At 40.4% G+C, this 26,929-nt stretch overlaps 1 protein-coding gene across 1 annotated transcript in view; it reads right to left on the reverse strand.

Moving 5' to 3' along the window:
• The window catches only part of GRAP2 (GRB2 related adaptor protein 2), a 64,488-nt gene extending 42,825 nt beyond the window's left edge, over positions 1 to 21,663 (reverse strand). Inside the window, exon 1 of the mRNA XM_026017427.2 lies at positions 21,316 to 21,663. The gene's annotated coding sequence lies outside the window, so the exon portion shown is untranslated. The remainder of the gene's footprint in view (positions 1 to 21,315) is intronic.
• Between the last annotated feature and the right edge of the window lie 5,266 nt (positions 21,664 to 26,929).

Consider the following 26,929-nt stretch of genomic DNA (forward strand, 5'->3'; position numbering starts at 1 on the left):
GGCAATGGCACCCATGAATATTCCTACTTCTTTGCCTTTTCTCCCTCCAGCCCTCCTACTAAAGATCCAACTCAAATTCAAGACCATCTCTCGGGGCAGCCCCGGTGGCGCAGTGGTTTAGTGCCGCCTGCAGCCCGGAGCGTGATCCTGGAGACCCTGGATCGAGTCCCACGTCAGGCTCTCTGCATGGAGCCTGCTTCTCCCTCTGCCTGTGTCTCTGCCTCTCATTCTCTCTCTGTGTCTCTATGAATAAATAAATAAAATCTTTAAAAAAAAAAAAAAAGACATCAAGACCATCTCTCCTAGGAATGCTGTCTGGCTTCCCCGCCCTCCACGGCATCCCGTGTGGCACTTACTATGTTGTTCATTAGTGACTATTAATTTCACTTTGTGGCCTGTGTCTTAGTTCACTGGCTAATTTGTAAGTTCCAGAGGATAGGAGCCAAGCCTCACCCCCCACTCTTTGTAGTCTATGGACCTAGCTCAGCATCTTGCTCACGGAAAATAATTGCTGACCGTGGCTTTCCTCCACTATAGCCTCTAGGAGACCATTGAGTAAAATCCATGGGAAGCTTGATTATTATTGTGTTATCATAGCGGCGGTGGCCCCGGGTTCTTTTTCTGCCTTCTTAGAAAATAGGAACCTTGGAGAGAGTGGTTTGCTGTAACCATTTGGGAATAAAAAGAATGTGAAACATTTCTCCTACGATTCATAAACAATATTTTAGAGGCATTCCTTCAGAGCTTAAAGTTCATCCAGGAATGAGCTATTTATTGCATGGATCAAAAGGAGCATATGTGCAATCCACCAGGAGGAATAATCACTCTGCTAAATTTAAAGGGGAAAATGATTGAACATTCCTGCTCAAAAGCAGAAATGGTTTAACATCACACGACTGAAGAGGAACATGAGTGACTTACTTAATTTTTGGCACCCCAGTGTTCGGTTTTTATTGTATATGTTCCATTGAGCAGCACACGGGATTTTTCACAAAAGGAAAACTGGCGTTAAATCAATAAGGAAAATCACCATTTCCTTACGGATCCAAGAGCATTTAAAGAAGCTGAGCTCTGCCAATATGTACAACTGTGCAGAATTTGTAACTGGGCAGTTAAAACCACCATCTAAGCTGGCAGCTGTGATTTTCCCAGAAGCAGAGCTTCAGGAAGAAAAATAGCTTTTAAACTTCAGTTCCATTTTTGCAAATTGGATCTGTTCATGAAAAACTGTTTTAAGTCCGGGTTTCTTTCTTTCTTTCTTTCTTTCTTTCTTTCTTTCTTTCTTTCTTTCTTTCTTTCTTTCTTTTTCTTTCTTTCTTTCTTTCTTTTTTTCCTCCTCTCTCATTAGTAAAGGATGTGATTGTTTCTTTTTACCCATATGGGAATTCATCCATTTTCTCCACAAATATTTATTGAGTAGTTATCATGGTCAAACACTGTTTTAGGTGCAGGGGAATGCAGATTGGAACAAAAAAGGCAAAAGTCCCTAACCTCGAGGATTATCTCCGAGGGAAGGCAGATAATAAATAAGTAAACAAGTAGGTAGATAGATACCATGTCAGGCATAAATATGGAAATGATGCTAACATCTTATTGTACTTAAAAAATTAATTTCTAGAAAATTAAAAATGAAGACTCCCCCATGAATATTATCTTAGCTAATATATGTCAAATATATGAAGGGATATTTTTTAAAATAACTAGTGGGACTCCTAGGTGGCTCGTGGTTGAGTGTCTACCTTTGGCTCAGGGCATGGTCCTGAGGTCCTGGGATTGAGTCCCATATAGGGCTCCTTGCAGGGAACCTGCTTCTCCTTCTGCCTATGTCTCTCCCTTTCTCTGTGTATCTCATAGTAAATAGACAAAATCTTAAAAAAAAAAAAAACACAACTAGTAAGGAAGACATATATTGTTTTTCCATGTGACGTTGACATTCCCTGCTGACTTTCAAAATAATGGGCAGCCTTATGTCTCTACATGTTCCCTGGACCCCAGGCCCCAGTCCTAACAGCACCATGGAAGGTTCCCTGGTGATGTGGCACAGATTGTTCCTAGGTGTTTCTTCTACTTTGAAAACTATCTTCCTCCTTCTTCTCAAGCCTTGCCACCCATTAATATGGCTCCAAAATCACCCTCTCTGTGTAACCTTCCCAGGCCCACCAAGTAGAGCTGAGTTCCTCTCCCTCCTGCCCTAAGAGTATCCTGGCACCTTCTCCTGTCAAGGACAGATTCTAATGGAAGATTTTCGCAATGGTTTGTTTACTTCTGGGTCTTCCTTCCCAAGCTGTAAACTCCTCCAAGTAGAGACAGTCTTGTTTGTGATTTTATCACACAGCACAGTGCCTGGCATTGTAGTAGGCCCTTGACAAATACTGGATGAATGAATGAATGACCTATGGTCTCTTCTGTTTTGGGTTGTGCTGAGCTATGCAGTTGAGAACGAGGGGACTGTGGCAGAAGGCAGAGGAGAGCCAGCTGAACAATATGGTAAAGAACTCTGAACAATGGATTTTAAATATTTAAGCTCACAGGCTGCAGATGATAAGGAATTTCAAAATCAAAGTTTCCTAGATGATATTTCTGTGTGTACCAAATCTGGATGGCTGAGAAATTCAAATAAATGATTAAGCATGTAAAGCAGAACAATTAAGTAATGTGGATCATTTACTGCAGGAGAGAGACTTGAAGAGACTTAATAATGGTTCTTAATGAAAGGAAGGGATTGTATTCCAAGGACGGCTAAACATCCTCCTTCTGCATACACACAAAAGAAGAAAAAAATGAGATCACAGTGCTACAAAATTTAAGTTAAAAACAGAAAAGAACTCAATTTCAAGTGGGTGACAGAACTCATTTCAAGTTACTATTACAAATAACTGGCATGTGTGGAGGGCTTACTCAGAGCCAGGCATTGTTCTAAACCTTTCCCCATGTGTTCTTTCACCCGATGCTCAGGACAAACCCATGCAGGTTAGTTTAGCTTGTGTTACTCTTTTTGCAGGTGAGGAAGTGGAGGCACCATTACGGATTGTTAAGCAAGTCCCCTCCAACCCCCCGGGGGGTGAGAGGGGCCGCACAGCTGGAAAATTGGTGGTGCTGAGATCCCCCGCAGGGCTGTCTGATCCCTGAGCCCCTTGCTCTCACCTACTCTGCTCACTGCTTTACTGGGAGGCAGAACTAGAAGCCAGACCTTCGTCTCCGGATGGAGACCCCAAGGTTATCTCAGTTAAGTTCCTGGGGCTCATTTAAATTTGAACAAGAAAATCCTTCACTACATAAACGGTCCTTCATTGTCAGTGCAACTTGCTGTCTCAGGGGCTTCACTACACCATGCATGTGCACGTGCGTGTGTGTGTATGTGTGTGTAGTGAAATTCGAATGCTGCTTTGCTTTGCTTTGTTCTAGTGAGTTGGCCTACCAGCTCCTTTCTAATGAGATGTTGAGTCGTTTTGCTTTGTTTTCTGCAGTCTGCACACGCGGTTTATAGGAGCAGACGTAAGTCGAGTCAGATTGAGATGTTATGATTGTCGCTCCAGAGGGATGGAATTTACTCTCGGGGCTGAAAAGTCAGCATCTTGTTCCCTGCGATCGGTTCCAAGGCAACCGCGGTTCGCCTGCCCGGGGGACAGAAGCAGCGGGGAGGGCGGCCCGCCGAGCCGGGCAGCGGGCCAGCAGCTGGGATGCGGAGCTGGAGCGGCAGGAGTCGGGCTCCTCTGGTCCGCGGAGGGGAGCGCGCTCAAGGCCCGCGCTGTGCGCTGCGCTCCCCGCCGTGTGCGGGAGGCCTGGGGCTGGTTCCGGGGAACCAGGGCAGCCCAGTAGGAGCTCTGTGAAAGGGTGTGAATGAGTCACTACACTTTTCAGGTTGACTGAGATGACTTCTGTTGATTTTCTTCGAATTTAGATCTGTTATCAGTGTTCACACATGGGGCCTAACGGGAAGAAGATGAGTGAACGTTTTCTCGATAGTGCCTGGCCTTCGGGCAGGGTTGTGATAAGATTTGGGTTAAGATGTGACTCTGCAAGAATGTGTTGGTCAGCACGTGTGTCCCGGTGTGTGCTGAGGGCTGGGGGAGGGGGGGGGGATGTGCTAGTGTCCCGAGCTGGCAGGAGACCAAGGAGGGCGAAGGGTCCTGAGCTGGAAGGAGACCCAGGGGGGCAATGTTTTCTGAGAGTATACACAAATCGGCTGGGGTTGGTTCTTAACCATTTTAGGGCATCAGCAGACACTGCAAATTTGTCAGACTTTGAATCCATAGTCTGGGCGAAGCACTTCCTTTTTAACATTGGGTCCTGACAATGACTAGATACAAAGTATCGGTGCCTTGATTAAACAAACGCTTGGGTTCCAGAAGCTCATTGAACCTTTCTGGTCTCCGTTTCGTCGTCTTTACAATGGATAGGACAATGGTACCCACCCCCTTGGGTAGGGTTAGATAGAGGAATACAGGCAAGTGCTTGGAGCGGTGCCAGCTATTTAGGTAGCATTAAATTTGTATTTATATTATTGCATACGTCTTTGTTCATAAGACTTCATACTTGGCAGAGGTCCAACTCCAGTGCTTATGCAAAATAAGGGTTTGGTACCTATTTGTTAAATGTTGAAGGAATTAAAAGAATTGATTTATTGGAATACATGGATGGCAACCTATTCTGACTTCTCAGTAACCTGTAATTTGGGGGCAGACCAGGCATTAGATTTAATCTCCCATACAGAAATATTTCAAAAAAAGTGCAGTGTTCTGCAATCAAACATCTATCTCTGCAGAAAAGTAGGGAATGAAGATGGTGGTTTTGCATGAAGATCACAATGGGAATGTCATGAAAAACAGTTGGTAATGGAAGGGCAGGTAGCAGGGTCCATGACTTTCAACCAAATAAAGAAAAACATTTAACATAACCAGACGCTTTAGAGCTGCAAAGTACATGTTAATTTTGAACCCACAAAAATAAATAAATATAAAAAACAGGAGTCAAATCTCTGACCTGTATTTACTTTGTATTGATTTTCTAATAATGACAGCTTTAAGTTGAATAATTTAAGAAAATGGAAAGAAAATGAACAGTATAATGTTTTAGGAGCTGGTACAGTTTAAAAGTTGATACTGATAGTAGGTTGAATCATATGAAATTGCCACTTCTTTTGGTGAAAAATGGTCAGACATTGTCAGTTTCATACAGTTCAGTCTAATATATTTAAGCTAACTGGCACTAATCAAAACACTTATATTACTTTGCCCTTTATTGCCTTTTAACTATGACTCTAGAACTAAATTGGCCAATTATATTTGTCTTGGCCCCTTTTGCCACTCAGAATTTGCGCACAGTAGGTGCTAAACAAATGTTTTCTTAATTGAGTGCTGTTTTCCACTATTTTCTCTCAAAAATTAGGCATAAACTTCATTCTCCTGCCTGATGGCAAGACTGCCCTTAAAATGTAATTAACAAAGTGTTAGCTTCATTTCATGTTTCATGATTTAGATAAATCCTTTCTGTTCCTTGTTTGGGGCAGCACTGGGAAGCTAATTAATACATTATTAATAGATTGTAGAGGCAGACAAGACTCTGCTTGTGCACACAAGCCACGGACAAGAATAAATTCAGGTCAGATATGGTTTTGCAATTAAGGAAAAATGTTATGATAATGAGAAATTACTGTTCATATGACATATCTCTGTACACTAAAACACATTACAGACTAATAAAGGAGGTGAATGGCAGGATCAGGCAAGCTTTCTCCTGAAGATTCCAGGCATTCAGGGCTCAGTGAGGGCATCAAAAGTGCCCTGCAATGAACTAGAAAAGATAACCTTTAAGACCCCCAGAAATGAAGAGCTTCGTTATTATTCATATAAGCTTTCGTGACAGTTGGGATTGATCCAAGAGTTAGGAAATAAACCAACAGGAAGCATGAAACGGTTTTCAACTCAGAAAATAAAAAGCATCTTCTACTGGAAGAGATGGGCATGTTCAAGGAGGAATGCAAATAACCCATTAGTTCTATTACACCTGCTTGGGCCTCAGTTTTTGCATCTTGGTTAACTACCTCCTGGAGAATATTCATTCTCTATAACATCTGTTGCTACAAGGGTAAATGGGATCATGCCTTAAAATGAGATTCATTTCTTAGAGGGAAGAGCTAAAGCTCTAAAATGGATTATTTAGGTTTGGGTTGTCCCGGAGCTGTGAGAACAGCCACATTGCATAAGCAGAGTTCTGAGAAAAGAGTTGCTTTCATTTTTCAAACAGAAGAACCACAATCCTCGCTCTGTTTGGATCCTTAGACAAATCAAATAAATGAGCAAAAGAGGGTTCATGAAATCACCAGTTTTAACTTTTCCCCCAATGCCACAGATTTTTCTTAGAGATTTTTTTTCTCTGAGTATGGAGCATACACAATATTCTGTTCGGTTCGTGCTATCTAATGAGATCCCAGACTGAGGGGATGTGCTCCTACAATAATGTCTTAATGCTAATTACATTTTAGAATGGTTAGGGCAAGAATAGTTCCAAACATACTTGAGGTAATAACTAGTCCTATATCCAGAAGGTCAACAGTTCAATCAAAGAGAGAAAAAAAAATGAGCATATCTTAAGAAAGAGTTCAAGTGGTTTTGTACAAGAGCTCTCATTAAGTCTACAAGAATACTTAAAATACTGGTAGAGCTAGGTAATTCTATATTTCCCTTTTTAACTCATCGAAAGCCCCTGATTTCAGGGAGCTGTGTCTGAGAACAAGAAGCACCTGGCAGGTGAAGGGGAGAAAGTATGTTGTTAAGGAATTGGCTGGAGTTTTAGGTTAGGGTCTGTGCCAGGACTGCAGTGCAGAGTTTGAGAGGGGAGGAGGCGTGGACTGCTGATGAAAAAGCAGAAGTGATGCTAGAGAGTTTGGTATCAGATGAGGGCCCTGGGCCAAGCTCCTATTCAGTAACAACACGGCTTTAAGCTGTGATGACAATAAATCCCTCAAATAATTGTGCATCAAAATCACTATATGCAAAATTACAATCTGCTCTCATCAATGCAGTTTCCATAACAGTGTCGGAACTTTTCCCCATCTTCCCATTTTTCTGTGATTTCTAATGAACACAAAAGAGGAACAATTGGAAACTATACCTATTGCTCTCTGTTTTAAATAGCTGAAGTTATCTTTCACTTTGAAGTGCATAGTATTTTAATCTATTTTTAAAATATTTATTGCACACCAATTATGGACTTAGCCAATAGTCATATGGCTAATTGTTTTAGAGAGGATTCCTAAAACGACTTTGTGCTCTGCCAAAGATAAAGTATTAAAATAACAAAACAGCTCCAGGATTTTTTTTTTTTAATGTGCTAAAAAGTGGTGCATTGCATTCTCCAAGGGCCCCTCACTCTGCGCAAGGAGATCCTTTCAATAAGGGTGTGATGCAGTATGGCACTGTGTGAAGCACAGTCTAAGAAGTAACAATTTCAGGGGGGACCACATTCAGAAGATAAAATACAACTAAGTTGGGATCATTTTTATAATTGAAATTACAGGAAAACTTTAGGGCTGAAAATCAAGTGACAATCAAAGTTACTCAACTCGGTAACCTTTAAATAGGATTTTTAAGTGTACAGAAAAGTAGAGACAAGAAGACATCTGGATGTACCCACCACTCCTACTAGAGTTCTTGTCTTTGTTACAGACTCTAATTGCTCAAGTAAAAGCATTTCCATATCTGAGACCACCCTTTGAGATAAAACCTTTCTGGAGGCCAGTTTTGGTATGTGGAATCCCCTTTTATCCCTGGGCCACAGTCTTTGAGCTGTTACTGGTGGAGGAGGGGAGAGCCTGGCAGATACAGACATGACGCCTGCCCTGCAGCACATCACGCTCCATTCGAGGGGATCGATGCCCACATAAATAATTCTAACATAAGGGTAACATGAGTGCTGGGGAGAAAGAGATTAATTCTGTCTGGGGAAGGGCTAGAGACAGGGGGTAGGTTTGTGGCTAGCCCTTCAAGATTGGCTTGGATTTGAGAAGATGGCCATATGGGAGATGGGGTATCTCAAGCAAGAGGGAGGCCTTGTTCCAGAAAGGTGAACAGAAATGGTCCTTGGAACTGAGTGGATGTTCTCAACGAAATGGTTGTGCTCTACCTGTAAAAAATGTTGACGGCTTCTAGCTTATTGATGGAGGGGTCGATGCCCTAAATTCTCTCGTTTCTGTTTCCAATTAGCAAGTTGCTACTGAGTCTTACTGAATTTTTATATGTCATCCAGCTGCTTTTTAAACCCTAAAATTATGTAATACAGTCATAATTTACCTTTAGAGAGCATATTACAATTTTTAAATGGCTTTTTTATACACATGATTACATTTGATCCATATAACATCCCTGTGACACCACAGGCTCATCTCTGCAAGCTATTTCCTTTGAAAGTAACTACTACTTATAGAAACTACTAGCTATAGAAATCAGAAAAATTTCCACTAGCAGCCTTATTGTGTTAGAAGTGCACACCAGGATAAAGTCAGCAATTTGGGAGAAATGAAAGAAAGGGTCTCGAGATAGATAGCGATTGAGAGTCACAGGGGGACGACAGGATTGTGGTTTTGGAAATGAGAGTGATGAAGAAGGTAGAAGATGGAGTGAGTGTGGGATGGTGGTCCATTATGGGGTGGTTGGTGGTACTTAGCACAGTACTGAGCACTCAGCAAGCCCATAGTCAAAACCTATTTAGTCGCAAGTGGGATATGTATCTTGAGCAATGCCAGCAGCACAATTCAAAAATATAAAATGATGGGTTTTAGAACATGGGTACAGAATAAAATGAATATTTTTTATAACACCGAGGAGCAAAAGAGTGGTTCATTCTGGAGGAAGGGAGGAACAGTCATCTCATTTGACACATCTATGTTCTCTCTCATTCTGCAACATCTCCTTCTATGGTAACTTTATAAACTGCTTTTCACATACGGAATTGGTGCGCTTTTGTAACTACTTGATAGAAGCTAAAACAACCAGGATACTATGATTGTTGTAATCTAGTTGGAATAAGCCTTACTGACTTTGGATACATCAACATATCCATTTAGCCGGAAGCAAATCAGTTTACTTTTCTACTTAGAGACATGATGTGAAATGAAATTAATCCAGTTGCAGCAAAGTGAGTGGATTCAGTTGAATAAATCCCTTTCCATGGAAAAGAATTTTGTTTTGCAGCTCATTTGAAACAAAATCCACATGGCAGTATAATGCCTTCTCTGGAACTGAACAAATGCATTTATCTCAGTTTTATTTACAGCTAAATTCACATCAGAGCTATTTCATATGATAGCACACTCTATTGTCCTTAGGTGAGGGTCACAGTGAAAACATTTGCAGGTCAACCAAAATGTGGCAATGGAACTTAGCCTATGGAGTGTCTCTCCAACTGAACTATGAATTCAGCAAAGATCAACAACTTCTTAGAGAGAGAAAAGAGAGACTAATAAAAACCAACACAAAACCATGTGTATTCTTTTAGATTCTCTCTTCTTTGCCTTACATTGTCAAAAGGGTAGTCAGCACACAGTGTATGTTTAATAAATACATTCTGGTGGTGACTATCACAAGCAGGCAGGACCTAGAGAGGGTCCAGAGAATATCAAAGGGATGAAGAGGTTGGGGAGAGGATCTTAGGGGGCCCGTGCTAACGCAATCAGGAGATTCTCTACCCTAGAAAGGGGAAGGCTGCCTGTGGCCATTCCAGACGTAGTTGTTCAGCACAAAGCCTCTCTCGTGGGATGAAAAGAAAGTCAATATACATCCCAGGAAGAGGATTTGGGATTAGGAATGGGGAAGAAAGCTTTACTTAGATGGATTATAAGGCATCAACACAATCTTTAAGAAATCTTTCCCCGGAAATTTTACAGTTGAAAAGTAGATAATCTTTGTGAAGTGATTTAGGTGTGGTACAGCAGGGAAATGACCCAAGAACGTCATAGATTCTATTCCAGTTCTTATCCCATGATTTTTTACCAGCCAGTGTCAGGACCTGGTTTGATTCTTGCCTACCTTTCTCTATAACTGGAAGTACTTGACCCCTTCCTGCAAGTCAACCATACCGTAGGCTCAGCACTAAACCTTTTCTGGGTTGGGAGGAATTTAAGAAGTTCACTGTGGCTGAATAACTGGCTAACTCTAGATCAGGTCACCCCCTGCTGCTGCCCTGGCTCAGAGGTGTCCCAATTCTAGCGAATGGGATTTTGTCTTGCTCCTAAGTCCTTGTTTTACTGGATTTACCTGAAATCCACCATGTACTCCCAAGCTAACACCTGAAATCCTTTCTTGTTTTCCAGGCCTAACATGATTTTGGGATCATATCTAGTATCTACTCTAGGACTCAAGCTTTGTGTCTCTCCAGCCCACCCCTCCCCTCAGTTTATCTCTGGTGTCTAGTCTCTGAATCCCATCCCTGTTCCCTAAAGCTGACTGTCTTTGTGCACAGAGCACTGGTGACCCTCTGTCCTAGGTGTCTCCTCTCACTTGTGGCTGGATCCCCCACTCCCTTCCTTACATTATCACTAAGTCCACTGACAGCCCATCTGTTCTTTGGTTATATCACGATGGGCCACGAGGCTCCACTTTCCTATGGCGTTCTTATAATGTATGGTTGCACATCTGAATCTTTCTCTACAACTATATACCTCTGTAATAGGGTTTCTCCATGGTTCTTACTATTGACATTTGGGGCTGGTTAAGTCTCTGCTGTGGGGACCGTCTTGTGCATTGTAGGATCCCGAGCAGCATCGCTGGCCTCCACCCACCAGATCCTAGTAGCACCCCCCACTACCACCCCAAATTGTGACAACTAAAAATGTCTCCAGGCATTGCCAAATGCCCCTGGCAATGAGGGGATGTCAAACCTCTCCCTACTGAGGACTTCTGTTCTATAAGAACTTAGAAAATCACGAGTATTTTAAAGCCAGTTATATATACTTTGAGAAATAGCTGGGTGTGCATAAAGTATTTAAATCTGGTAAAATTGTAAAGAATAACTCTAAACTCTTAATACCAAATGGTATTTTAGAACTGTATTACGACACAAGATGGATGCTGGGTAATGTGGGGTGAAAACCTTGCACCCTAGGTCAGTTCTTCTCATATTTTAGTGTGCATAATAATCACCAGGGGAGTCTTTCAAAAATTTGAATTCTAATTCAGTAGGCTGGAAGCAGGGTCTGAGATCCCTATTTGTAACAGGCTGCCAGGTGGTATCAACTGGACTGACTGGTGGTTGAATAGCTAAGCAGTAAGACCCCAGATCAAAAACACTGGGGAGAGGGAAGGGTGAGGAATCTTTGAATCTTGATGATTACAAGGTCATGGGAGCAACCTTAAAATTTGCATCAGAATGACAGATTAGAAAAATGTGCGTGTTCCCAGAACCATTATTTAAGAACAAAACCTCTCACAGGAATGGGTTTTGAAATGCAACATTTCTATTAGCTTGAAATTATAAAAGTTATACAAGTTAGCTGTGAGGTCCCCTCTTTGGTGCAGGAAAGAAAACCTATGAACAGCTAAGTTCTTTTGGCAAGACTTTTAGGAGTTTCCAAAGGTCTGACAGAAACCTAAGCTTCAAGGTTTTGGTAGTCCTTATTTTACTAACAGAAGGGGTTAGGGCTGAGGATGCGGCTGGGGGGGAGGGGAAGGAGAGAGAAGAGTCACTTTCGATGAGGCCTTGCCATGAAACAGGTATGTGATCATGTTTACTGAAATTACAGATAATTGTGCACTGAAGTTGTACTGACATCACATGATGTTACTCTAACCCAAAATCAGATCACTCAGCTCCAGGTTTAAAACAGTTGTAAAAATGAATGTTATTTACTATAATGTATGGCGGTAAGCATAATCAAATCTTCCCAAAGCTGCTGAGAGCCTGAAATAAAATTTCCTCCTGTCACATAATAGAGCCTCTGAGTAACTTTTACTTAGAGTTTTGTAGACATCTGACTCATTGTCGTATATCCTTGGGAAAGAAATGGCCATTCATGTTTGTTCTGATTTTATAGCCAGAAAGATGGAGGCTCACCTGTTTGTCTAAAGATGTAGATTTGTCCACGGTTGCAGAGAATTTTTTGATAGGAAGGAGAAAATAAAGTCCTGACTCTATGGAGACCTCTTCCAGGGGGGATACAGTGTGAGACTAGCTATGCTCTCAAATACTCCCTGCTAGGAGAGAGAACTAATTCACTAGCTTAGAAATATTTTAATAGGTTGTTATCAATATGACTTAGTATGAGAGGGATAAATTTCTCTACATTTAAACCTCTGTGCCTAGGGTTTTTTGTTTGCTTGTTTGTTTTTAAATCAATAGCATAAGTACAGAATAAGGAAGAGTTGGCTTAATAGTAATGCATAAGAACTCATGAGTTTTAGTGGACCACAATTTCGGCATAAGTCAGCCTTGTGACATGAATGCCAAAAAGGCTAATGCAATCTTGGGCCATATTAATAGAAATATAAGGCATAGAGGATGGGAGGCAACAACTTCGCTGTATTCTGCATTTGTTAGATGGCCCCCTGGAGAGCTCTATCCCATTCTGGCACCATGATCCATAAACTGGAGTCCTTCAGAGGTGAGCACCTTAAAATGATGACAGCATGCAAAACCCCATCTTAGGAGAGTAGTTAAAAGAACCAAAGATATTGATGCTTAAAGAAGAAGACATAACTGGAAGTGAGAGAAGAGCCAGCTAGGTGGGAAAAGAGCTTGAGGAACAGTGTCCAGGGACAGAAATTTAATTTAATTTAATTTAATTTCTGGCTCCTCAAGGAAAAAAATGTCACAGGAGCCTTCTCAACTCTTATCATTTGCAAAATAAACGGATCACCAGCAAAAAAGACTCTGTTCCTCCAGGATTTCTGTGAACGATACAAATTTGTAGTTGCACTTACATCTCTTTGTCAAGCCACATCTCTCCCCTGCAGGTGCGCCTCCCTCGGGAAGCCCTCTTTACAAAGCCCTCCTTGCCCCACCTGCTCTGTTCTTCTCCGCATAAGCAATGCACTATAGTGCTCATTTACTCAATTTCCCTAATGGCTTGTATGTTCCTTAGGGGAAAGAACCCATTATTTTTTTTTATTATTATCCTAAGTGTTCTCAGTATATCTGGGTACTGTGATTTGGGGATTGAAGGGGTGTCTGCTGACAGGAGCCCAAAGACGAATTAAAGTGACCAAACAGGTAATTTTTTATGGCATCTACATGACAGAGCCTTCTAGCATGCTCTCTTGATGATAATAGCACCTAACTGACCCTTCATTTTATGAAATAATTTGAGCTGACACAGTTAGGTTGTCTGTGTAATAAATCTTATTTTTCCCTACATCTTACGTTTTAAAATAAAAACTGTATATCCATGCTGGAAAAAAACACACACAAAAAAACAAAGAACCAAAACACAAAGTTTACTATGGAAGAGCTCCATCTGCCTTGAGAATCGCTCTCCAGCAAGGGGATTTTTTTTGGCTTCACACTTACCCCTTCTTTGTTTATTTGGGTATTTACAGGGTACCAGTGCCAAGTCACAACATCCTACAGTATCTAGTGGATAAAGTGAATTAGTAGTCTGCTTAACAATATTGATCTGAGAGAGAGATATGCCACAAAATGGGTTTGGCTAAATAAGAAAGCACCACGTTATGCGTTTTATAAATGAAATATTGCATACTTCTATTATATCAAAGGTACAAAAGTGCTTTTGGGGTTACAATGTATGTCTCTTCCCAAGTGTCCCGCGTAGCAGGTTAGAGAATGGTATCGTTTCACTCAAGGACGGAGGAGGGAATGAAGCATACTGCATCATCCATAAGGCTGAGGAAAGAGCACAGAACATAGGAGCTAATTGCATTCTCTGTTATTCTCATCACTGGACCGTATTTCTTCCCACAGTCAGTGACCTGACACTGTACTGAGCAAATTATGCCCTTCTCTATGAGAAGTTGCTATAGCTCCATTCGCCAGCCTGAAGTTCACTTGGAAAATTGAAAAAGCAAAAGGACTGAGAAACCAGGACCCCCAATTTCATATCTCTGGCTATGAATCACAAATAAATCTCTGTGGCAACCTTCCTGATTACTGAGGTCGCCAGCCTCTCCCTGCCAATAAATAGTCCTTGGCCCAGACTAGTCCAATGGCCAAGAACAGGGTGGCTCCTACCATGTGGAGCAGACCTTCAGTTCTGGGGTTCTATCTAGCAACTGACACACAAAGCATGAGAATTTTCTGCTTGTTTTAGCTTTCCAGAGAGACTCAGAATTAAGCTGGGACTATATCATGGATTTTGTGTACTTGGCAGCTTATGCTATGGACACTTTTTATAAATCTGAAACAAATGCTAATACTAAACTTGTCCTAATTAGACTGACCCAAAGACTCCAGCTAGCCCCCAAAGTGAAGGGCTTGGTCATGTCCTTCCTTCTTTCAAGGCTTCTGTGCTCAGTACCACAGGCCCTCTTATGAGTCTCCAATTTCCAAGCACATTTCAGGGACATTAAAAGAAATAACTCTTAATAATGAAAAATCAGATGGAAGGTTTAGGTCCTTCAAGAGAAATAACCTTTATAGAAGGATAAGGTTTATCAGCCCCAAATAAGTCCATCATCATTATTTATTTCCATATTATACTCTGAACTACCCAAGAGGGATAATAAATAATCATGGTAAGTCTGTCTGATGCAGAGCACAGAAAGCAAATTCACTGTGAGGCATTCAGCCCTGTAGGAAAATGAGCAACCAGCAGAACGACACGCAAGCAGCCCACAAAAGCACTATTATGTTTATAGCTTCTAACAGGATTTGGACATTGCAAAGGAACCCATGGCAAACTGGACACCAGCTTTTACGACCTACAGGGAAGGGTAAAAAGTCTTGTCATCTATTGCAGAAAAGGTCATTTGTTCTCAGGTCCAGTGGGATTAAGTAGTTTGAACAAAATCCAAAGGGCTTCAGAGTACATAGAGTCTAATCTCTCACTTGACCGAGAGGTAGACTGAGGCCCAGAGAAGTTACAATGTCTTGTAAGAAGTTACAATGTTAAGAGTCATGCAGGTAGTTTCCAGTAGAGCCAAATTTCAGATTTCCAGAAGCTCATCAAGGGTTCCTGCATCTCCAGAACACGGTGTGATAGAAGGAGCCCTGAGTATCAACTTCAAAGCCTTGGTTTTAAGTCTTGGCGAATGTTAGCAAAATGACCTTGAGAAAGCCACTTAAATTCTCAAGCTTTGTTTTTCCCACAATGCAGCACTAGAGGTAAAATATGTAGTGCGTCTACCTCAAAGATCAAATGAGATAACGTGTGAAAACTCTTTTGAAAGACTTTATAAGGCTTAGGGTAAAATAACTTCAGATAAAGGAATTTTTTCCTGTCACCGACAGGTGGGGGATTCATGGATCACTAGAAAGTCTGCATAAAGGTGCATGTGGCTGAGTGCTAAGCACATTTTCTTTTTCTCCCTGGGGAGTTTCTATAGCTTCCCTCAGCTTCCTAACTGTGTAGCTGACAATCTGTGTGCTATGGGTATCAACATATTTATAATCAACTTAAAAGGTCATGGCTGAGATTTTCCCGCTGCCCTTACTGATTCAATAATCCATGTTTTTAGAACATAAATCTACTTGGGGGAGGGAAGCTAATCTGACCTCACATTTTGTTCCATAGAGGACTAAATATATATGGCCTATAAAATGATGAACAGAAATTTCAAATTCCAAACCAACCAGGGTTTTTGTTTTCCTACTTCCCTAATAATATTTCCTAGTTATCTGAAAGAGATTTCTTTAAGGTCGTATTTAACAAGAGAACTATCTACTTTTTATTTACTGAGTTCCTACTGAGTTCTCAGCACTTTGTTTCCAGTATTTTCCCATAAAGCACTAGACAAAAGACACAAATCATAAACCATTTGGAGGCTGCCACATTATGCCCATGGTTCTACAAGGCTGAGCGGTATGGAGAAAAACAAATGAAAAAGTATTATTCATGACCAATGATCAATTAGGCTGCTTTTCATTAAAAAACATAAAAAGGCAGGACCAATTTAGCCATGACTTGTGTTCGAAGTGCATAAAAACGTTATTAATGTTGGATTTTTTCTCATTTATTCTTAGTTCTGTTTAGAAAATTACACTTGAGAGCTTTCTGCAACAGCGTTTGAGGAAGTGGATAAGACGGCACTACAGCCCTTTTGTAATGCTAATGAAGGGGTAGGGATGGATACTGGTTTGTAAGGCCTTTTCTGTATACAGTTATATGTTTCAGAAGCAGAGACTGGCTTCTGCGATATCTGAGCGTATGAGATAACCAACCAGGAAAGCTACCTACTTATAAGACTCATCCATCGTCCCATAAAGAAATCCAGTGGGGTCCTTTATAAATCTGACAATGGCTATACTCCTGCATTTTAGTGGTAACATCTTAATACAGTACAGGAATGTGAAAAATGAGAGGGATTTTTTTCCCTCTTGACTATATCAAAATATCATCTCCTGCCCCACGGCTCTGAGGACTCATAATTCCCCTCTTGTATTATTCCTTTCTGTGTGCCTCTTTCCTATTCCTTCGTAGTTCTATATTTTTCAGTTCTTAGTGATATCTTTTGTTTAAAGTTTCCCATACAGAGCCTTAAGCTATATAAATGCAGTAAGTACACTCATCTGTAGTATTATCATTCAGAAGAACAAAACCTAATATGTATTTTGGTAGCAATGGTACCAGATTTTCAATAACGTGGAGTAACTTAAAATCTGAGTGGTGGTGGTGCGAGGTTCTGTTACTGCTTACCATTCAGTTCCACTTGTGTCATTTCTCATTACATGTGCCAGTCTTCGGAGAGAACGCTCTAGAGTCAGACTGCTTGGGTTCAAATCCAGGCTCTACCACATACTAGTTAAGTGACTTTGTGCAGGTTTCTTATCCTCTCTGCAGTTGTGGTTCCTCACTTGCAAAAGAAGGATAATATCATTATCCTTCATCGCACCCTTATGAAAAGCAAATGAGTTCATATCTATAAAGGAATAGACCAGTGCTTGGCAAATGATACAGACATCATTTTAGTGACTTTACATGTATAAATTACAGTTGCCCCTTGAATAAGGTGCGGGTTGGGGCACCACCCTCCAGGGTCAAAAATCTTTGAATAACCTTTGACTCTCCCCAAACCTAACTACTAAAGACAGTTGTTGATCAGAAGCCTTACCAATAACTTGAACACTCAATTAACACCTATTTTGCATGTTCTATTATACACTGTCTTCTTACAATGATGTAAGCTAGAAAAAAGAAAATCATGAGAAAAATATGTTTCTAGAAAAAAAATCCAAGTGTAAGTGGACTCGCATAGTCAAACCCATGTTGTTCAAGGGTCAACTATACTGAGGCTCTAAAATGATATGATGGGGCAGCCCGGGTGGCTCAGCGGTTTAATGCCACCTTTAGCCCAGGGCATGATCCTGGAGACCCCGGATTGAGTCCCACATCAGGCTCTCTGCATGGAGCCTGTTTCTCCCTCTGCCCCTGTCTCTGCCTCTCTCTCTCTCTCTGTCTCTCTCTGTCTCTCATGAATAATAAATAAAATCTTTAAAAAAAATAAAAATAAAATGATATGATGAGATAGGTACCACTATTACTCTCCTTTTGCACCTTAAGAAACTAGGCACAGAAAGAAAGACTAATTTGTCTCATCTGGCCCGGTTAGTAACTGGAGGATTGGCCTCAAATCCATAGCGGGCACTCAGTAAGTGTTACTTCTTATTGTTGTTGGAGTTATTATCTGAATTTACACACTCAATCATATCTGCTATTGCTGCTAAAAATGATGAATTGTACTTCTAAACCTTCTTCAAATTATACAAAAAATGTATATGGTCCCCAATGGATCAGTCAATTTCGGCAAGGATTATCACCTACAGCCATTAGGTAACATTTGATGGGAAATAAAAGATTACCACAGTGCCAAAGTGTCACCCCCTCAGGGAACTTGTTAATTGGAAAGGCAGAAAAAGTACCTTTACGATGAGAGCTCCCTGGAGTGAGATCACTACCTCAAGCCATGATCAAACCGAGAGTCACAAATAGAGGGACAACCTGGCATTATGTGCCTCCTGATGAGATGCAATATGGAGTGACTTGTAAAAAATGTTCAATTGAAATCTAATCGATGCTCAGGCTGAACCTGGGAGTTTACAGGAAATACAGGGGGTAGAGGAGCAAATTCAATGACACCATGAGGCAACAACAAATCCAGAACGTGGGATATCCTACAAGATAACTGGTCTAACCCTCCAAAAAAATCCGGTTACCAAATAAAAAGATAAAGTCCAAGTGCAAAAATGTGCTTTTCTTTATAAAAATTAGATCCTACTATTTTTTTAAAAGGTATAGACAATTGGGGGTCAGATGGTGAAGGTTAGATATGGTCTAAGTATTAGATGAAATTACGGAATTACTGTCCGTCTTTTTTTTTTTTTTTTAACTGTCCGTCTTCTTAAGTATAATGATGGCGTTGTGGTTCTATAGGAGAATGCCCCTATTCTTAAATGTGTACCCAATTATTTAGGAGTGGAGTGTTGCTTTGTCTGCAAATTACAAGTAGTTCTGAAAGAAATGCACAAAGATGAAACAAATATGGCAGAAAGATAGCAGTTGGTGAGTCTAGCAGGTAAGGTAGAGGTATTCGTTGTACTAATACTTCAAACTTTTTTCGTTTGGACTTTTTCTTCACTTTCTTCATAAAATATCTTATATCTTCTTTGGAGAGCATGTGAGACTTTTATCATCATGTACTTAGTAACAGTTTCTTTTAATTCTCTATAATGTTTGTGAATGCATATTTAAAAAGAAATTTTTAAAAATCACTTACTGAATTTCTATTTGCTCAACCTTACTGAAACCTGATAGTAACATTGAAGAATGCTCCATGTTAATATAGGGCCTGATACATAGTGAACGCCCAATAAATGTTTGTAAATGTTTATGTGTTAAATTTATTTTGTTCCTGAGAATTTTAAAGTTGCAGGCAGAAAGAAAGAGAAAGAAAGAAAGAAAGAAAGAAAGAAGAAAGAAAGAAAGAAAGAAAGAAAGGAAGAAAGAAAGAAGACTGTTCTTCCTTTGCAGATCAAGAAGATATGCTTTAGCAAATACTTGAGATGGACAAAATGGGAGTGAAGTAACCCCATCTTGTGATTCAAATAATTTAGGTCACAAAGATTCTTAACCACATTTTGAATTTTTAGGACAGGATGAAAATGAAGAATCCGGCCCTAAGACTAATCCAGCAGCAACTGTTACTTATTTAAGAATTCCTCATGGAATCACACTTGATGACACATTTTGAACAACTGTAGATTTTTCTTGATCCAGGAAAAGAGGCAAGTCCTGCTCAAGTTCAGGCGTGAGTGCTGTAAGGCACCAGCATCAGCAGGTGTTATTATACTCTGAGAATCAATACGTTTGTGGGAATCGGGGATCATTTTCAACTCTTCCAGAAGGCAATGGTTCTAAGAGAGATGAGGTATATTTTGTATAAAAGTGGAAAGAAAATGATCAATTCAAAGCAATAATTAATGATACAAGTTTGCATTTTTAGAGTGCTTTTTTTCCTAAGGCACTTCGTATCTGAGTGAGCTCATTTATTCTCATAGTATCTCTGTGAAGTAGACATAGAACAACTGAACTAACAGAACAAAAGGGATTTTCATCAGGACATAAGATGTGGGAGATATTCAGAAGGATATCTTAGTAGCAATAGAATTATTACTTAAATCGATACTGAACAAATCGATAATGTTCCTCCCTTCTGCTTCAGTAAAGTCATTTAAAAAAATAAAATAAATAATATATTAGGGAAAATAAGCCTATAATTTATGGGAGACACTCCAAGTCCGATCTTATTCAACAATACAGGCCTTCTCTCTTTACAAAAAACAAAGTTCTCAAAAAGAGTACAAATCATAGTTTTTAAAACTTGAAATTTAAATGTACTTCGATGGTTCTGTATTTACAGTGTTCTTTTTTTTTTTTAATCTGTTTTTATTTTTATTTATTTATTTTTTTTATTCATGATAGTCACACAGAGAGAGAGAGAGAGAGGCAGAGACACAGGCAGAGGGAGAAGCAGGCTCCATGCACCGGGAACCCGACGTGGGATTTGATCCCGGGTCTCCAGGATCGCGCCCTGGGCCAAAGGCAGGCGCCAAACCGCTGCGCCACCCAGGGATCCCGTTTACAGTGTTCTTCATTTAACAGTGGGTTTTGTAGAGGTTTTCCTTAAAATTACATTATAAACATGAAGTTTTATAAACAATACTGGGTTGTTAAAGCAGAGTCTACTTACACTAAACGTTCTTTTTGAAACCAAAAATAAGAATAAAAGGAGGACCCCCACTGAAGAACTGCTCAGTCTATGATAAATGCAGTTGTATAGAACAAAAGATGCTTCAACCTGAGGTTTCCACCCTTAGATGACATAACATGAGCACATGCAACCCCTTCAGAATTAGAATTTTAGATCCTAAACATTTCCCTCTTAATTTATATGGGGCTGAATATTTTCAGTAATGTGCAGATTAAGTTACTCATACCTTATTAACAAGGACCCATTCCACGTATGTAAACATGGTATTTTTAATTTAGTGAAATCCTTCATGGGTATACTCAACCCCCATATTCAGGAGTAGTTGGGGCAAAGAGCACAAAGGAGCTGTCTTCAGCTCAATGCCTGAATTGGGCACCATCTTAGGGACCTGGCACTAATTATCAATAAAGAGATAAAGATAGACAATACTCTCTCAAAACCTATTTCAACATAAAATTTTCTTTTTGTAAAGAAATCCAAAGTGGTATTCTCTGTAAAGGTATGATAAATACTGACAGAACTAGAAATGTACGTAAAAGAGCCATCCTGACCCTACAGTGCCAATGTTCATTCATTGCTGCCCAGACCTTCATTCCCGCCTTCAATTGGATTTCAGTGCCGACAATGGAGAGGTGGGATTTCACCTCTGTAATGGGTCTAAAGTCTCCCTGAGATGGCTCAGAGGCCAATTAGTGGAGAATTTTGTGTGCTAGACTGGATAAGGAACAAGTTCTTCTGCTGGAAGTCGAATCCAATCACACCAAGCATTGTTACAGCAAAAGACATACAGACCTTTGTGGACGGACCAAAATATAAAAAAGCAATATTTAGAGAACCCATCGGATTCATTTTAATTAGATTTGACTTATAGAGAACATCCTGCAAGTTATAAAACTACTCAAGATCTCTAGAGTATATGGCCCGACGTTGTGTAATGACATACCTTTTTGAAGAGAGGAGGTCGAGTCTATGTCTTGGCTTTGACACCAAATTAATAGTATCTTCTCTTGCAAGAAGGAAGATGAAGTCAAATATCAAAATTATTGCATTTCAGAGTACAGATCCACCTTGTGCTATCTTCCAAGGATCATACTAAAACAGAGTTCAAGTTCACAGATCCATTAATAATGCCTCCTCCTGCCTTACTTCTTACTCCCTCCTCCAAACTACCCCCAGTCAGCCCTGCAGTCTGTAGGCAAACCACACAGGAACTAGCAGATACAGGGCTTCAGAGAGTTGGGCGTGAGCCTTAGATTATGTGGTTTTGTTTTCTTGCTGCCAGAGTTGAACTAAAATGCAGGAGGTTCTCTGAAACACTTTTGCTTCTTGATGCTTGGTTTCAATTTTAACAATTCCCCCCCTCCGAATGATTATGTTCCCATAAGAAAATTTCTAATCCTAGAGGTGATCCATCAACAAGCTGTTGCTGCTCTGAAGGAAAACTCTGATTTTCCCTTATTACATCCAAGAATCCAGAGGAAAAAAAATAGGGCTTCTTCACTTCGGGGAATTTATATAAAACCACCCTGGAATCACTCACAAAGCTAAAATCCCAGAGGATATGCTTTCTCAGTAACCTCAGCCCATGATATTACTCTTAGTCCATAACATTACCCTTAACGAAAAACACAAGAAGAAAAGCTCTGAGCCAGGAGGAGTTCTAACACCAGTTTTGCCAATCAGGCATGAACTGGGACGGGTTCCTTAGATTTGGGGGATTTCTCTTTCTCCTAAGTTGGTTGGGCTAAAGGATTTCTGGAATTTAAAGAGTTTTCACTGACTCAAAGTTCTTGTCACCATCAACTTCTTTAGTTTTTACCTTCAAATTTGTGAAAAACCCTCCTCCCCTTTAGGTTCCCATACCAAGTGCAACTTGTGAAGGCCTCTTCCTCTCTTTGCTCTCACTAGCAATGGATTGCCAACGATGCATCTTTTGCACAAAGTAAGAGACATTGCTGCTTGCTTAGTGGCACCAGTCAGAGTTTGGGCCCAAGAGAAAGAGGGAAATGCTGGTTGACAGGATGTTCCCAGTATTTATCCCTCGAAGGCTCAGAAGGAGAATATCATATAAAACTCAGTTTGGAGTTCTAAAATATAAACTCATTCTACATCATAAGATTATATCCTTTCTAAAAAATCTTTTCACCCCCTTTATACCTAAATCTTCGAAATGTCCTTTTTTCGGGGGGTGGTGAGGGGGTGTCACTCCTTGGTGATAATTGCTCAACACTTTTATTGAAATACAAAAGAAGAATCTGGTTTGGAATCATCAGAGTACTTTGGTCACAGGAGGTGCTCAATAAATATTTATTGAATGAGTTAAAGGAAGGAATTTACTACTCCTGATTCCTTAATGAAGGTTTTTCTTTTTGTTAATACAAGTTCGTTACATTTTCTTAAATCCAAGTTGTGTCTGAACAGGGTCCCCACTATTTTCACATGTTGCAAAGATAGAATTTTAAAGTTAACAGAGTGGTCACTGACTTCAGAACAATAAATATCTTGGGGCACCTGGGTGGCTTAGTCAGTTAAGCATCTGCCCTCCGCTCAGGTCATAATCTTGGGGGTCCTGGGATCCAGCCACATTCGGCTCTGCTCAGTGGGGAGTCTGCTTCTCCTCTTCTCCCTCTCCCTCTTCCTCTCGCTCTGTGCTCTCTTTCTCAAATAAATAAAGAAAACCTTTAAAAAAACACACACAAAAAAACCCCTAAAACAATAAATTCTCACTGTGGGCCTCAGTGTTCTTCAGTCTTCATGGTCTAAGGACCTTCTGGGATCCCATCATTATATCCAGCAGCTTCATAGCCAGTTGTCAGACACTGAAATCCTCTGGCCACAGTCCTTATCCCAAGTCAGTGGTATTGAACAGTGAGGCCCTAAACTCCCATGGCTGGAGAGTGAGAAGAAAGGAGAAAAGATAAATAGTGTTCTATAGGAGGTATTATGGAGTTTTCGGCTTGCACCCTAATGAGGAAGCTACTTTTCCACAGGGTACTATCTCCCCAGGGAGCAGAATAGAACTTCTCCCTTTACAAGTGTGGGACAGAATGCAGAACAGGAAAATCTCAAAGAGAAGTTATTTCAGCAGCAAGTAATGATCAACAGATGTGTTATAGAGCATATTGACAGGAGAGCAAGGCCACTCTAGTGGTTTATTTCATGGATGCTCCATAATTGAACAAGTACAAAGGCAGAACCAAAGAATAAAGACTCTAATATGAGAATGCCATCATTTCAGCCCTCACAATCATGGGGCACTCAGAAAATATAGGCAAAATTGTGAGGATTCAAGAATCTATGAAATTTGGACTTACTCATAACAGAGAAGTTCCTTTTGAAACCATACTCATTTAAAAATTTTCAGCAGTTCCTTTTTTTTTTTTTTTTTAAGATTTTATATATTTATGAGAGACACACAGAGAGAGGCAGAGACACAGGCAGAGGGAGAAGAAGGCTCCTCACAGGGAGGGACTCGATCCCAGGACCCCGGATCATGCCATGAGCCGAAGGCAGATGCTCAACCACTGAGCCACCCAGGCATCCCTCAGCAGTTCCTTTTGAAGGGTCGATGTTAATATCAGAATCTCTTGTACATAATTACGTTTAATTTACCTTTATAGTAGAACGAGTACTTCTCATTCAATAATGCAGATTCAGACATTCTCGTTTGATTCACTCAGTAAATAATGTTTGAATATCTACTCTATGTTAGGCCTATTCTAAGTGCTGGGAATATAGCCACGAACAAAACATAGTCTTTACTCTTACTGGATCTTACCTTCTGGCAGACAGAGAAATAATTACGTATATCAGATGGTTGGACTATTAAAGAGAATCATAAAATGGGGCAAGAGTTAGAGGAAGTGTAGCCCAGGTGGGGGGTTGTGATTTTATTGGGAGATCAAAGGACACCTGAGCTAAGTCCAGAACAAAGTGAGGCAGCCAGCCTGATGGCTCTCTGGGGAAATAGTTTTGCAAGTAGAGGGGCTAGCAAATGCAAAGCCTTATGGTGGGAGCAAGCTTGATGCAATGAATGAGGAGGAGAGGAGTCATGATAGAGGTCAGAGAGGAAGCAGGAGCTGAAACATGTTAGGGCCTTGTTGGCCTTGGCAAGGTCTTTGATTTCATGCTGAGTAAGATGGGGCCAATGGAAGATTTTGAACTGGGGAGTTACATCATCTAATTTGGGTTTTGAGTTTTAGAAAAATCACTCTGATTGTTGGGCTTAGATTAAATTGTAAGGGAGCAAGAGAAGAAGCAGGAAGACCAGTTAGAAGGCTATTACAATGGTTCCAGCAAAAGAAGGCAGCACCTTAGGACACCTGGTAGAAAGTGGAGGTGGTGGGAAATGACCGAATTCTGAATATACGGGGTGACCATAAAGCCTGGAAACATAAATATTATTTTACTGTGAATTAGAATGTGGCATTGATAAACCATTTATTACCTACCAACTGCATATTACCTAGACTTGGTGGCTGCCCTGCATTAAAGGCAAGCTGATGATATGATGTGAAGTCTGAGAGACAAAGAAGAGCACTTACAATGACTCCAGGGTTCATGGCCTGAGAAACTAGAAGCAAAGACATGTCATTATTGAGATGGGGGGAACAAGCTTGGAAGATCAGAAGTTTGGTTGGGGGCATATTAAGTTTGAGATGTCTATGAGAAATACAAGTGGGGATGTCAAGATAGATATGAGTCTGGTGGTCAGAAGAGGTTAGGGCTGGAGATAAAAACTTGAAAGTTGTTGAGAGATAGAGAAAAGGTTATTTAAAGTTATGACACTGGATAAAACCATGCAGGGAATGAATATTGATAGAGAACAGACCCCTTCAAAATTGAGAGGTCAGAGAAATGAGAAGAAAACAGCCAAGGAGATGAGAAGGAACAATGGCTTCCTGGAAACCAAGTGAAGAAAACTTTGTTCACTTTTATTAAATTCTGAGTTCAGGGGAAAAACACACCAAGTTATTATTGTCCGTATTTGGTGAGTGCAACTAAATTATGGTGCCCCCAAATGGAAGAAAGCAGAGATGAAGGACTCTCACATGTTAGTTTAACGAACTTAATTCCACTAGGTAGGTAACACTTTACAGTTTTGCTGAGCCTGACCAACATCCTTTCAAATACACCCATAGATTCATTCTAAAAGGAGGAAATGAGGGGGATCCCTGGGTGGCTCAGCAGTTTAGTGCCTGCCTTCCGCTCAGGGTGTGATCCTGGAGTCCCAGGATCGAGTCCCACATCGGGCTCCCTGCATGGAGCCTGCTTCTCCCTCTGCCTGTGTCTCTGCTTCTCTCTCTCCGTGTGTCTCTCATGAATAAATAAATAACATCTTTTTTTTTTTTAAAAAAGGAGGAAATCAATGGGTCTAAAAAGAAAAAACTGGGATCTCCAACGTTTTCCAAATACAATAGGTAGACTTGTGACTGAGAATGTCAATGGAGGAGAGCCTGGCTGGCTCAGTTGGTGGAGCGTGTGGCTTTTGATCTTGAGGTTGTGAGTTCGAGCCCCATGTTGGGTGTAGAAATTACTTAAAAATAAAATCTTAAAAAAATAAAAGAAGAAGAATGTGCAACATCAAGATGGAGTGCAACATCAAGAACCAAAAATTGGCCCTTAGGGTAGAGGAAAGGGCGTAGGAAAGGACACTGCAAATTTGGGTCAAGTTCTAGCTAAATCACTTGCTAGGTTGAATATTTCTGGGCAATTTGTGTAACCTATTTGTTCTCTCAAACTCAGCTCAAGTTCACCTCTTCCAGGAAGACTTCTCTAATTATGTAGATTTAGACAAATCCTCTTTTACTCCCAAAGCACTTTTATCACAGCAACTAATTATAATTGCTAATTTATTTTTGTCTTTTTAATTAGACTATTACTTCTTTGTATTCCCGTAGCTCAGCATAGTGCCTGGCACTTAGCAGGTGCTCAATAATGTAGAATGAATGCATGTTCCCCAAACTCAGCTTCCTCATTTGTAAAATGGAATAATTATATCTACTTTTCAGAGTTCCTTTGAAATTTATATAATCCATGACTTGAAAAAAAATATCTTCCTAAACTATAGCTCACTATATAAATAAAATACTTGTTTGTCCCTCACTATTTTATAGAATAACACCTTAGCATGGCATTTGAGGCCCTGTTCAGTCTGTTTCCAGGCCACCTTTTACATTTCTCTCTGGCTACTATGCCCACTAGTCTATTTGATAGCCAGCTAAGCAGTATTCCAAACACACTGACTTCTTACATATCTTCTACCATTTTACATTATAATTACCTAACTACACGTCAGCACCTGTCGTGAGGTCTGTTATAATAATTGTTATGATTGAAGTAGCAGGAGCTAAAAGCAAATGTTACTTTCATCTCTGAAGACTTTTTCTATGGTCTGTCTTTTCCCTCCACCCTGATGGAATATTGCCATAGTCCACGCAGCCAGCCATGTGCTTTTAAAACATGGGTTTGATTATATTTTCAATGTGTGCCAGATAAAAATCACCTAGCAGCCCAGACTCGGTCTTTCATGATCTGACTTCCTCTGCCACTTCGTC

This window comes from Vulpes vulpes, chromosome 16 (assembly GCF_048418805.1).
Source record: "Vulpes vulpes isolate BD-2025 chromosome 16, VulVul3, whole genome shotgun sequence".
Taxonomy (NCBI): Eukaryota; Metazoa; Chordata; class Mammalia; order Carnivora; family Canidae; genus Vulpes; species Vulpes vulpes.